Source organism: Phyllobates terribilis, unplaced genomic scaffold, assembly GCF_046119375.1.
Source record: "Phyllobates terribilis strain yellow unplaced genomic scaffold, ASM4611937v1 Scaffold_1__5_contigs__length_1240528914, whole genome shotgun sequence".
Lineage (NCBI taxonomy): Eukaryota > Metazoa > Chordata > Amphibia > Anura > Dendrobatidae > Phyllobates > Phyllobates terribilis.
Window position 1 is genome coordinate 947,238,365 of NW_027362761.1, and position 11,095 is coordinate 947,249,459.

An 11,095-nucleotide genomic window follows, 5' to 3' on the forward strand; every position below is an offset into this window, starting at 1 on the left:
ACTGTTCACGCCTGTCTGCAAGGTCTCTGTGTGTGAGTGCAGCTCACGCTGTAGTGTGTGCTTCAGCCACATCTGGTTGTAATGCGCTCAGCGTGCGTCACTGCCTCATACATTGTCCTTTTTTGCTAATTGATCATTTTTCCTGATTTCTCCTATTAGTGTGGTGGTTCCATCCGTATTCAGCTACATTGGTTCCAAACACACTATATAGGAGTAGATAGAGGAGTCTTTCTGCAGCATTGTGCCCTGCAGCCCCAGCCAGATTAGTATTAGCCTATTTTTTGTAGCCTCATCTATTGCATTGTAGGTTACCTTCCTGCATTGTAATAGCTACAAAAAGTTTGTGATACTATCGGTATTACATCTTTGGGCACATCCAGTGTCTTTTTGTGACAAAAAAAACCTAAATAAAGTTCACCAAACACTCCACTTTACAGTTGTGTAGGCCACATTAGCTCATATTAAAGTCTAGTCCACACTTTATAAAATTAGTGTTTCTTATACCTGTTAGCAGCTGTTCAGGAATAAGCACACTAAGCCCTTAGTACTTTTCTGCCTATCTTTATCAGTCTACCAAGATGAAGAAGGCAAGAAGTAAGGCATGTGGTCGTGGTAGAGTTTCTGCAGGGAGAGGACGTGAGGATTCTGTGCCTGCAGGGAGAGGACGTGGGGATTCTGTGCCTGCTGCGGGCACCAGTGACTCAGCATCCTCCAGTTTTACCAGGGAACAGTCCTTTATGCGCAGCTTTGTAGGAGCTAGCCGTACCCCACTGCTGCGGGAGGACACCAAATTGAAGCCGTTGTCAGATGGATGGCAGCTAACGCATCGACTTCAATTAGTTCCAGATCCTCTCAGGTCCTGAGCACTGAATAGCACCCATCTGTCTCTTCACCACCTGCCAAATTGCCCAGGCAGTCAGAGAGCCCTGGACAGGAGCCATCTCTACTTCTGTTCTCTGAATCTCTTGGCTTGGAAAGAGGGGGCCAGCCAAGCAGAATTCGAGAATTTGAAGAAGAGGTAGTATGCAGTGATGCGCAACCGTTTCGTCTCTCTGAATCTGAAGAGGCGGGTGGGCCAGTGCCTATGGTCAGCAGCACACCTCAGTACGCATCTGATGATGAGACTCAGGTGCCACTTTCTGGTGCGTACTGTGCTGTCGAGACTACCCAGGAGTAGCAGTTGTTTGAAGAGGGTGGTGTAGATGATGAGGTCCTTGACCCATCATGGTGTGAGGGACAGGAAGGTGGTGGGAGCAGCTCTGAGGAAGAGATTCCCCGAATGGCCCAAAAAGGAGGGAGAGGGAGAGGGCAGACTTGGTTGCCTGTAGCCTCCACTTCGGCACCCATTAGGAGCATGGCTCTTCCAAAATCCAAAGCGGGCGCTCCCAAGACTTGCAGTGCCTGGTCCTTTTTTGACACAGTTGCAGATGACATTTGCTTTGTCAAATGCAAGCTGTGTAATCAGAAGGTGAAAAGAGAGAAAAGTGTCAGCAACCTCAATACCACAAATATGTGGAAACATGTGCGGACCAAGCACGTGGTGGAGTTACAAAAACACACTGAAGACCTAGGCCAACCTACAGCGCCACCTACCACCTCTTCAGCTCATGTTGTAGCCTCTTCCTCCAGCTCACACACAGCTGGTTCGGCTTCCTCACAGGTTCGCCATGGAAGAACCTCTGGCACTGTTGTACAGAGACACAGTGTAATTCCACCCACAGCACCACTTTCCCTGTCATCCTCACACTCCCAGGCCAGTCTATAGCCATCGTTAGCACAGGCATGGGAGAAAAGGCGCCCATACTCGTCAAACCACCCCCGAGCACAGGCTCTGAATGCTGGCATTGCAAAACTACTGGCCCTTGAAATGCTATCATTCAGGCTAGTGGAGACTGACACCTTCCGTAACTTTATGGCATTGGCAGTCCCACAATACAACATGCCCAGCCGCTTTTATTTCAGCAGGCAAGCCGTCCCTGCCCTGCAACAGGGAGGGAAAAATTAAACATGCGCTACAAAACGCCGTCAGTAGCAAGGTCCACCTCACCACCGATACGTGGACCAGTAAGCATGGACAGGGACGATACCTTTCCCTCACTGCCCATTGGGTAAATCTTGTGGAGCCGGGTACAGATCTTGAGAGTGGCGCTGTACGTGTTCTGCCAACTCCAAGGATTGCAGGAATCCAGTCTGTACACATTGACTCCTCCTCATACTCCAGTTCCTCTGAATCAGCGCTGCAGGAGCCATCACGGTCTACCTCCACATCGACCCATGAATGGTTACCTGTTATGATGACCGATATGAGCACAGCCGTGGCCAAACGTCAACAGGCCGTATTAAAATTAATTTCTTTGGGGAATCGAAGCCACACAGCGCAGGAGCTCTGGAATGCCATCAAGCAGCAGAGCGACGTGTGGTTTGTGCCAGCGAATCTCCAGCCAGGCATGGTAGTGTGTGACAATGGCCGAAATCTGGTGGCAGCTCTGGGCCTAGGCAATCTCACTCAGATCCCATGTCTGGCACATGTGCTCAACTTGGTCGTGCAGAGTTTTTTGAGGGACTATCCGGAACTTGATGCACTGCTTCACAAGGTCCGCATAGAGTGCGCTCACTTGCGGCGTTCCAGCAATGCAAGATCGCGCATTGCAGCTCTGCAGCGCCGATTACGTCTTCCGGAACATTGCATCATATGTGACCTACCCACCAGGTGGAATTCAACGTTACATATGTTGGAGAGGTTGTGTGAGCAGCAGGCTGCAGTAATGGAGTACCAGCTGCAGCAGGCGCAAACAAGTCGCAGTGCGCGCCGTTCACACTTTACCACCACTGAGTGGGACTCTATGAAGGACATTTGCCACGTTTTGCGTGCCTTCGATTATTCCACGCGGATGGCGAGTGCAGATGATACACTAGTCAGCATGACTATCCCCTTTATCTGCCTGCTTGAAAAAACACTGCAAGCACTAAGGGAGGAGGTTTTGGAAGAGGTGGAGGATGAGGAGTCACAAATGCCATCTGCTTCTGTACAGTCTGCGCAACATGGTTCCTCAAAAAGGCCTAGGCAGGGGACACTTTGTGAGGAGGAAGAGTCAATGGAGGAGGAAGACATCTGTCCAGAGGAGGGAGGTACACAATGCTCTAGTAGTCAGTATCTAGAGCGAGGGTGGGGTGATGCAGAGCAGGCAGAGATCACGCCTCAAGCAGGGGACAGCGTTTCTTGGCCAGTTGGCAGTCTGCAGCACATGGTTGATTTCATGCTGCAGTGCCTGAGAAACGACCGCCGCATCGCCCACATTCTCAACACGGCTGATTATTGGGTGTCCACCCTCCTAGATCCTCGCTACTGGGACAACTTACAAAGCCTCATAACACCGTTGAACCGGGAGCGTAAAATGCGGGAGTACCAAGACGCACTGGTGCATTCCATCATGTTCTCCATTCCAACCGAGAGCAGTGCTGCTAGTGCTTTACAAAGCAGCTCAGTGCGTCAAGGCAGTGGAGGAAGCTCTGCACAAAGAGGGAGCAGAAGCAGCGCCTCAGCACAAGGTAAGACCAGTACGGCCCAAATGTGGCAAAGTTTTGTGTCCCCGCCGCCACAAATGTCTACACCATCACAGACGGCTCCAGTCAGCAGGAGGCAACGTTTCCGTCAGATGGTGACAGACTACATGTCTTGCCCTCTCAGTGTACTCCCAGACGGCTCTTCCCCCTTCAAGTTTTGGGTCTCTAAGCTGGATACATGGCCAGAGCTTAGCCAGTATGCATTGGAGGTGCTGGCTTGCCCTGCTGCTAGTATATGATCGGAACGCGTCTTTAGTGCCGCAGGTGGTGTACTAACAGACCGTCGCATGCACCTATCCTCCGATAACGTTGACTGGCTTACTTTTCTGAAAATGAACAAGGCCTGGATCTTGCATGAATTTGCCAGTCCTCTTCCAGAATAAATAATTGGTTGGCAACAGTATCCAGGTCTCCTGTTGTGTTCATGTTTCTACCACCTGAACTGTAATCCCTGAGCTTCAACACCGCCAGTTGCTGCTCAGAAGTACTGTCTGCACAGTCAATGCTTGCTCCAGTGTTATTGGGGTTCAGTAACATCAGCTGATCCCCAGCTGTGTGTCCGGCAAATTCTCCTGCTCTGTCCACATCCACTCTACTACTAATTTAAAACTTGCTCCAATTACACCTCTGATTCCTCTGTTTTTAGTATTTACCCTGGGCTCCAACACCGCTAGTTGCTGCTCAGAAGTGCCGTCTGTACAGTCAACGCTTTTTCCAGTGTTATTGGGGTTCAGTAACGTCAGCTGATCCCCAGCTGTGTGTCCGGCAAATTCTCCTGCTCTGTCCACATCCACTCTACTACTAATTTAAAACTTGCTCCAATTACACCTCTGGCTCCTCTGTTTTTAGTATTTACCCTGGGCTCCAACACCGCTAGTTGCTGCTCAGAAGTGCCGTCTGCACAGTCAACGCTTGCTCCAGTGTTATTGGGGTTCAGTAACGTCAGCTGATCCCCAGCTGTGTGTCCTGGCAAATTCTCCTGCTCTCTCCACAACCACTCTACTACTAATTTAAAACTTGCTCCAATTACACCTCTGGCTCCTCTGTTTTTAGTATTTACCCTGGGCTCCAACACCGCTAGTTGCTGCTCAGAAGTGCCATCTGCACAGTCAACGCTTGCTCCAGTGTTATTGGGGTTCAGTAACGTCAGCTGTTCCCCTGCTGTGTGTACGGCAATTTCTCCTGCTCTGTCCACATTCACACTACTACAGATTTTAAAGTTGCTCCAATTACACCTCTGGCTCCTCTGTTTTCAGTATTATCCCTGAGCTCCAACACCGCCAGTTGGCGCTCAGAAGTGCCGTCTGCACAGTCAACACTTGCTGCCGTGTAACTGGGGTTCAGTAACGTCAGCTGTTCCCCTGCTGTGTGTCCGGCAATTTCTGCTGCTCTGTCCACATCCACTCTACTACTAATTTAAAACTTGCTCCAATTACACCTCTGGCTCCTCTGTTTTAAGTATTATCCCTGAGCTCCAACACCGCCAGTTGGCGCTCAGAAGTGCCGTCTGCACAGTCAACACTTGCTGCCGTGTTATTGGGGTTCAGTAACGTCAGCTGTTCCCCTGCTGTGTGTACGGCAATTTCTCCTGCTCTGTCCACATTCACACTACTACAGATTTTAAAGTTGCTCCAATTACACCTCTGGCTCCTCTGTTTTCAGTATTATCCCTGAGCTCCAACACTGCCAGTTGGCGCTCAGAAGTGCCGTCTGCACAGTCAACACTTGCTGCCGTGTTATTGGGGTTCAGTAACGTCAGCTGTTCCCCTGCTGTGTGTACGGCAATTTCTCCTGCTCTGTCCACATTCACACTACTACAGATTTTAAAGTTGCTCCAATTACTCCTCTGGCTCCTCTGATTTCAGTATTATCCCTGAGCTCCAACACCACCAGTTGGCGCTCAGAAGTGCCGTCTGCACAGTCAACACTTGCTGCCGTGTTATTGGGGTTCAGTAACGTCAGCTGATCCCCTGCTGTGTGTACGGCAATTTCTCCTGCTCTGTCCACATTCACACTACTACAGATTTTAAAGTTGCTCCAATTACAACTCTGGCTCCTCTGTTTTCAGTATTATCCCTGAGCTCCAACACCGCCAGTTGGCACTCAGAAGTGCCGTCTGCACAGTCAACACCTGCTGACGTGTTATTGGGGTTCAGTAATGTCAGCTGTTCCCCTCCTGTGTGTATGGCAATTTCTCCTGCTCTGTCCACATTCACACTACTACTGATTTTAAACTTGCTCCAATTAGGCCTCTGGCTCCACTCTGTTTTTAGTATTTACCCTGGGTTCCAGCACCGCCAGCTGTTTCCCAGCAGTGTCTTTGGCACGGGTACTCCCTCCTGCCCAGCCTGGTTCCAGCATGCCAGCTGTTTCCGGGTAGTGTCAACATCACCTTGCCTCCAATACGTTGTCCTGTCGTGTTGCGGTCGGGTTAGCCGACTCTATGGTGCCTGCAGTTTAGGTGACTCCTATGTGGGCTGTGGGATCTGGCAATGAAGGCTGGTTCCATAGTGCCAATAGGACAAGCACCCCCTGTAGGACTGTGGGTTTCGGTAACTGCGGCCGGCTCGCGGCCTTGCAACTTTTTTTTCATGGGTACCTTCTGCTACCCATCCGAGTTCCAGTACCGTCAGCTGGTTCTCGGCAGTGCCTTTGGCTTAGGTGCCTCCTTCTCGGTATCCAAGTTCCACCAAAGTCTGCTGGTCCTTGGTAGTGCTTTCTGGCACAGGTACCACCTGCTTAGTAACCGGGTTCCAGTACCGTCAGCTGGTCCTCGGTAGTTCCATTGGCTCTCGTACATTCTGCTACCCATCCGAGTTCCAGTACCATCAGCTGGTTCTCGGCAGTGCCTTTGGCTTAGGTGCCTCCTTCTCGGTATCCAAGTTCCACCAACGTCTGCTGGTCCTTGGTAGTGCTTTCTGGCACAGGTACCTCCTGCTTAGTAACCGGGTTCCAGTACCGTCAGCTGGTCCTCGGTAGTTCCATTGGCTCTTGTACCTTCTGCTACCCATCCGGGTTCCAGTACCGTCAGCTGGTTCTCGGCAGTGCCTTTGGCTTAGGTGCCTCCTTCTCGGTATCCAAGTTCCACCAACGTCTGCTGGTCCTTGGTAGTGCTTTCTGGCACAGGTACCTCCTGCTTAGTAACCGAGTTCCCGTACCATCAGCTGGTCCTCGGTAGTTCCATTGGCTCTCGTACCTTCTGCTATCCATCCAAGTTCCAGTACCGTCAGCTGGTTCTCGGCAGTGTCTTTGGCACGGGTACTCCCTTCTGCCCAGCCTGGTTTCAGCACGCCAGCTGTTTCCGGGTAGTGTCAACGTCACTTTGCCTCCAATACGTTGTCCTGTCGTGTTGCGGTCGGGTTAGCAGACTCTATGGTGCCTGCAGTTTAGGTGACTCCTATGTGGGCTGCGGGATCTGGCAATGAAGGCTGGTTCCATAATGCCAATAGGACAAGCACCCCCTGTAGGACTGTGGGTTTCGGTAACTGCAGCCGGCTCGCGGCCTTGCAACTTTTTTTTTCATGGGTACCTTCTGCTACCCATCCGAGTTCCAGTACCGTCAGCTGGTTCTCGGCAGTGCCTTTGGCTTAGGTGCCTCCTTCTCGGTATCTAAGTTCCACCAACGTCTGCTGGTCCTTGGTAGTGCTTTCTGGCACAGGTACCTCCTGCTTAGTAACCGGGTTCCAGTACTGTCAGCTGGTCCTTGGTAGTTCCATTGGCTCTTGTACCTTCTGCTACCCATCCGGGTTCCAGTACCGTCAGCTGGTTCTCGGCAGTGCCTTTGGCTTAGGTGCCTCCTTCTCGGTATCCAAGTTCCACCAACGTCTGCTGGTCCTTGGTAGTGCTTTCTGGCACAGGTACCTCCTGCTTAGTAACCGGGTTCCAGTACCGTCAGCTGGTCCTCGGTAGTTCCATTGGCTCTTGTACCTTCTGCTACCCATCCGGGTTCCAGTACCGTCAGCTGGTTCTCGGCAGTGCCTTTGGCTTAGGTGCCTCCTTCTCGGTATCCATGTTCCACCAACGTCTGCTGGTCCTTGGTAGTGCTTTCTGGCACAGGTACCTCCTGCTTAGTAACCGAGTTCCAGTACTGTCAGCTGGTCTTCGATAGTTCCATTGGCTCTAGTACCTTCTGCTACCCATCCGGGTTCCAGGACCATCAGCTGGTTCTCGGCAGTTCCTCAGCCTTCTTGTACCTTCTGCTACATTTCCAAGTACAAGCTTTTTGAAATGGTTCTTGGTAATCACTCTGGATCTCCCTGACGAGGACCCTGAAGACGAGGACCCTGAAGACCACCCCGAAGAAGACGAGGACCCCGAAGACGAGGACCCTGAAGACGAGGACCCTGAAGACCACCCCGAAGAAGACGAGGACCCCAAAGACGACCCTGAAGACGAGGACCCTGAAGACCACCCAGAAGAAGACGAGGACCCCAAAGACGACCCTGAAGACGAGGACCCTGAAGACCACCCAGAAGAAGACGAGGACCCCGAAGACGACGACCCTGAAGACGATGACCCTGAAGACCACCCCGAAGAAGACGAGGACCCCGAAGATGACGACCCTGAAGACGACGACCCTGAAGACCACCCTGAAGAAGACCAAGAAGATGACCCTGAAGAAGATGACCAAGAGGACAAAGAACAAGAAGACAACCACCAAGATACAGAAGAACAAGAGACAGAAAACCAAGAAGCAGAAGTACAAGAAGCTGCAGAACAAAAAGCGGAAGAACATTAAGCATAAGACTAAAATCAGAGCAAAAGATATTATCTAAATTATAAGCAGAAGATGACTAAGCAGTGTATGGGGGTGAGTCCGTTCCTCCTCGTGGTGCCCCTGGAAAAGACCAGCTCCTGCAGGCCAAACTGAACGCGGACAAATCCTGTTGTAAATCTTTTGTGACGGGCAGAACGAAAGGTGTAATGTTCAAACTTTTATAGATAACAACTACAGGAATGCCTGTCACAAATAAGAATATGATGAAGAAGAAGAATATGTAGAAGATGAAGAAGTAGAATATGAAAAAGAATAATAGTTGAATAAGAAGAATATGAAGAATGTAAAAAAAAAGAATAATACGAAGAAGGTGAAGAAGAATTTGATGAAAAAGATGCTGATGCTGAGGATGATGAAGGAGAAAGTGTTGGTGAAGTAAAAAAGAAGGTGTAGAGCATGGAAGTAGTGAAACATAAATATCTGACAAAATATAAGAAAACTTAGTCAATATTTCCGTAACTCAGAACGTCTTAAAAAATATATTAATTCCTGCTATTCCATTTGATTGGGCTAAACCTCTATGCCTTTATTGTCTCCCCCACCTCCCCCAATACATTCTACATTATTCTTAGTTGTTTTCCTTCATGTCGAATTAACCTACAAGGAAAGAAAGGGTTTATTTTTATTCCGATATTTGTGTCCCATTGACTTGCATTGGTTTCCGGTATCGGAATCGGCGATATCCGATACTTTTTGGGTATCGGTCCGATCCAATCCGATCCGATATTTCCCGATATCGGAAGGTATCGCTCAACACTAATTGTGACATCTGGGCCAATAGTACCTCCAAATGTCCCGTTCTTGAGTTTTGTCCACCCCCAGATGGCCACCCAAAACATGTGAATGGGCCCTGTCCAACACCTTTTGTCTAAAGGGTCCTGGTACCAACAATTGCTTCACGATCTCCTCCCTCACCTTAGTAACCCGGTACAATAAGTCCCCACTCAACATGATATGGGGAAACCTAAGATCAGCCCCCGACTCCTGTGTTATGCCGTTTATAACAGTTACCTTATTGAATGCCTCTTTAGAGTTAGGTCCCTATGTTGGGTGAACCTCAAGTTTTCTCTGGTCACCCCTAGCTCAGGAATTTCTGCCTCAGGGGATACTATCTTCTAAGCTTCACCCACCACACAGAAGGGAAACTCGTCAGACTCTGGGGTTGGGGAGACCTTTTTTTAGGGCCAAACCATTTCCTACCCAAGTAATTGAGGTCTCCCCCCCTTCCCCTTCCCCACCAGTCCCAAAATAACACAAGGTCCCGACCTATGATAATTGGGTGCAATAAATCCTGGACCACACCGACCTCATGGGACTCAGTACCTCAGGCCGTCTCAATGACCACTCTGGCCACCGGATAGTCTTTAGCATCCCTGTGAATGCAGCGGACACCTTCTTCCCGGGGATCAATTGGAGAGGGAGTGTGGCCCTCACGAGGATCACCAAACTCTCTCAGTCTAGTAGTCCAGTTATTTGCATGCCATTCACTTTTACAGGACAAGTTTGAGGCCCCCTGCTGAGTGGACAGTCCACACTGCAAGCTGGATATGCATAGAATGAACTCTGGCGTCCCATGCTACAGTCCATTTGTTCGGTGGTCAGGAGACAATGGGCAGCTATATGACCTGGGCCGTGACATCTCAAGCAAATTACACCCCCCGATGAGGCCCTTGGCATGACCTCCGCTACCCCCTTGGACTTCGGACGCCCCACCCCCTTTTTAACCTCTGTTCTCCAGTGCGTAGTGGGTTGCCTCCCCAAGGACCTGTTAACCCCCTTATACCTTTCGACCAGTCCGACCAAGTCATCGGTGTTCCAGGGCAGTCTGCATCAGGCTCGGAAGGGAGTGCACGAACCGGTCCATTACAACTTGCTCCACCATATGCGCTGGTGTAGAGGACTTTGACAGTAACCACTTTTGGATGAGGGCAGCAGATAAAACATTTGTCAGCAAGGGGATTTGTCACGATGATATGCCCAGCGGTGGTCCCGTTGTGCCCTGACAGACATTGTCACGCCAAAATTTCTGTTCTCAATTTTTCATATTCTTTGGCATCTTGTTAGGCCAAATCATAGTAGGCTTTTTGTGTCTACTATGGTGCCAGGACTTCCGCCCATGGCGTCCCTTTCAAAATTGGTTAAAAAGTCCTCTATGTCGTCACCCTGGGTAATTTTTTGCAAGGCTCTCCTTACCGCATTCCGGACAGAGAAATCATCAGCTGACATTGGAGTCGAAGCTGCTGCTGTGCCACGAAGCACCTCTGTGAGTAAATCAATCTGCTGCTGCTGTTTTCGGTGCTGCTGCAGCTGTTGCTGCTGCTGCAGCTGTTGCATAAGCAGCTTACTTGTCTCCTGTTGTGCCAGCTGTTGCTGCTGCAGCTGCTCCCGATGCTGCTGCAGCTATTGCAGGAGCTGCAACTATTGCAGGTGCTGCAACTGTTGCAGGTGCTGGCTGTGGATCAGGTGCTTGATCAGCTCCTCCAGTTGGTCTGACCGCTGTTCCATCCCTACAGTCGCCTTCACCCAGGACATGCTGTCTCTCCACAGCCGTCACACTTGCTTCCTTGAGATCTTGCCCACACTTCTAACACCAACTGTGGTAGATCGGCTAACTTGGCTGCACATGAAGGTAGACACAGGAACACTGTCTCTTTAAATCTTCCGCTGGGTTTGTTAAGAGTAATGCATAAACCACAGCAATGTTAGCAAAACAAACTTCCCGGCCTAACAGGAAAACAAAACATAACGTATGGC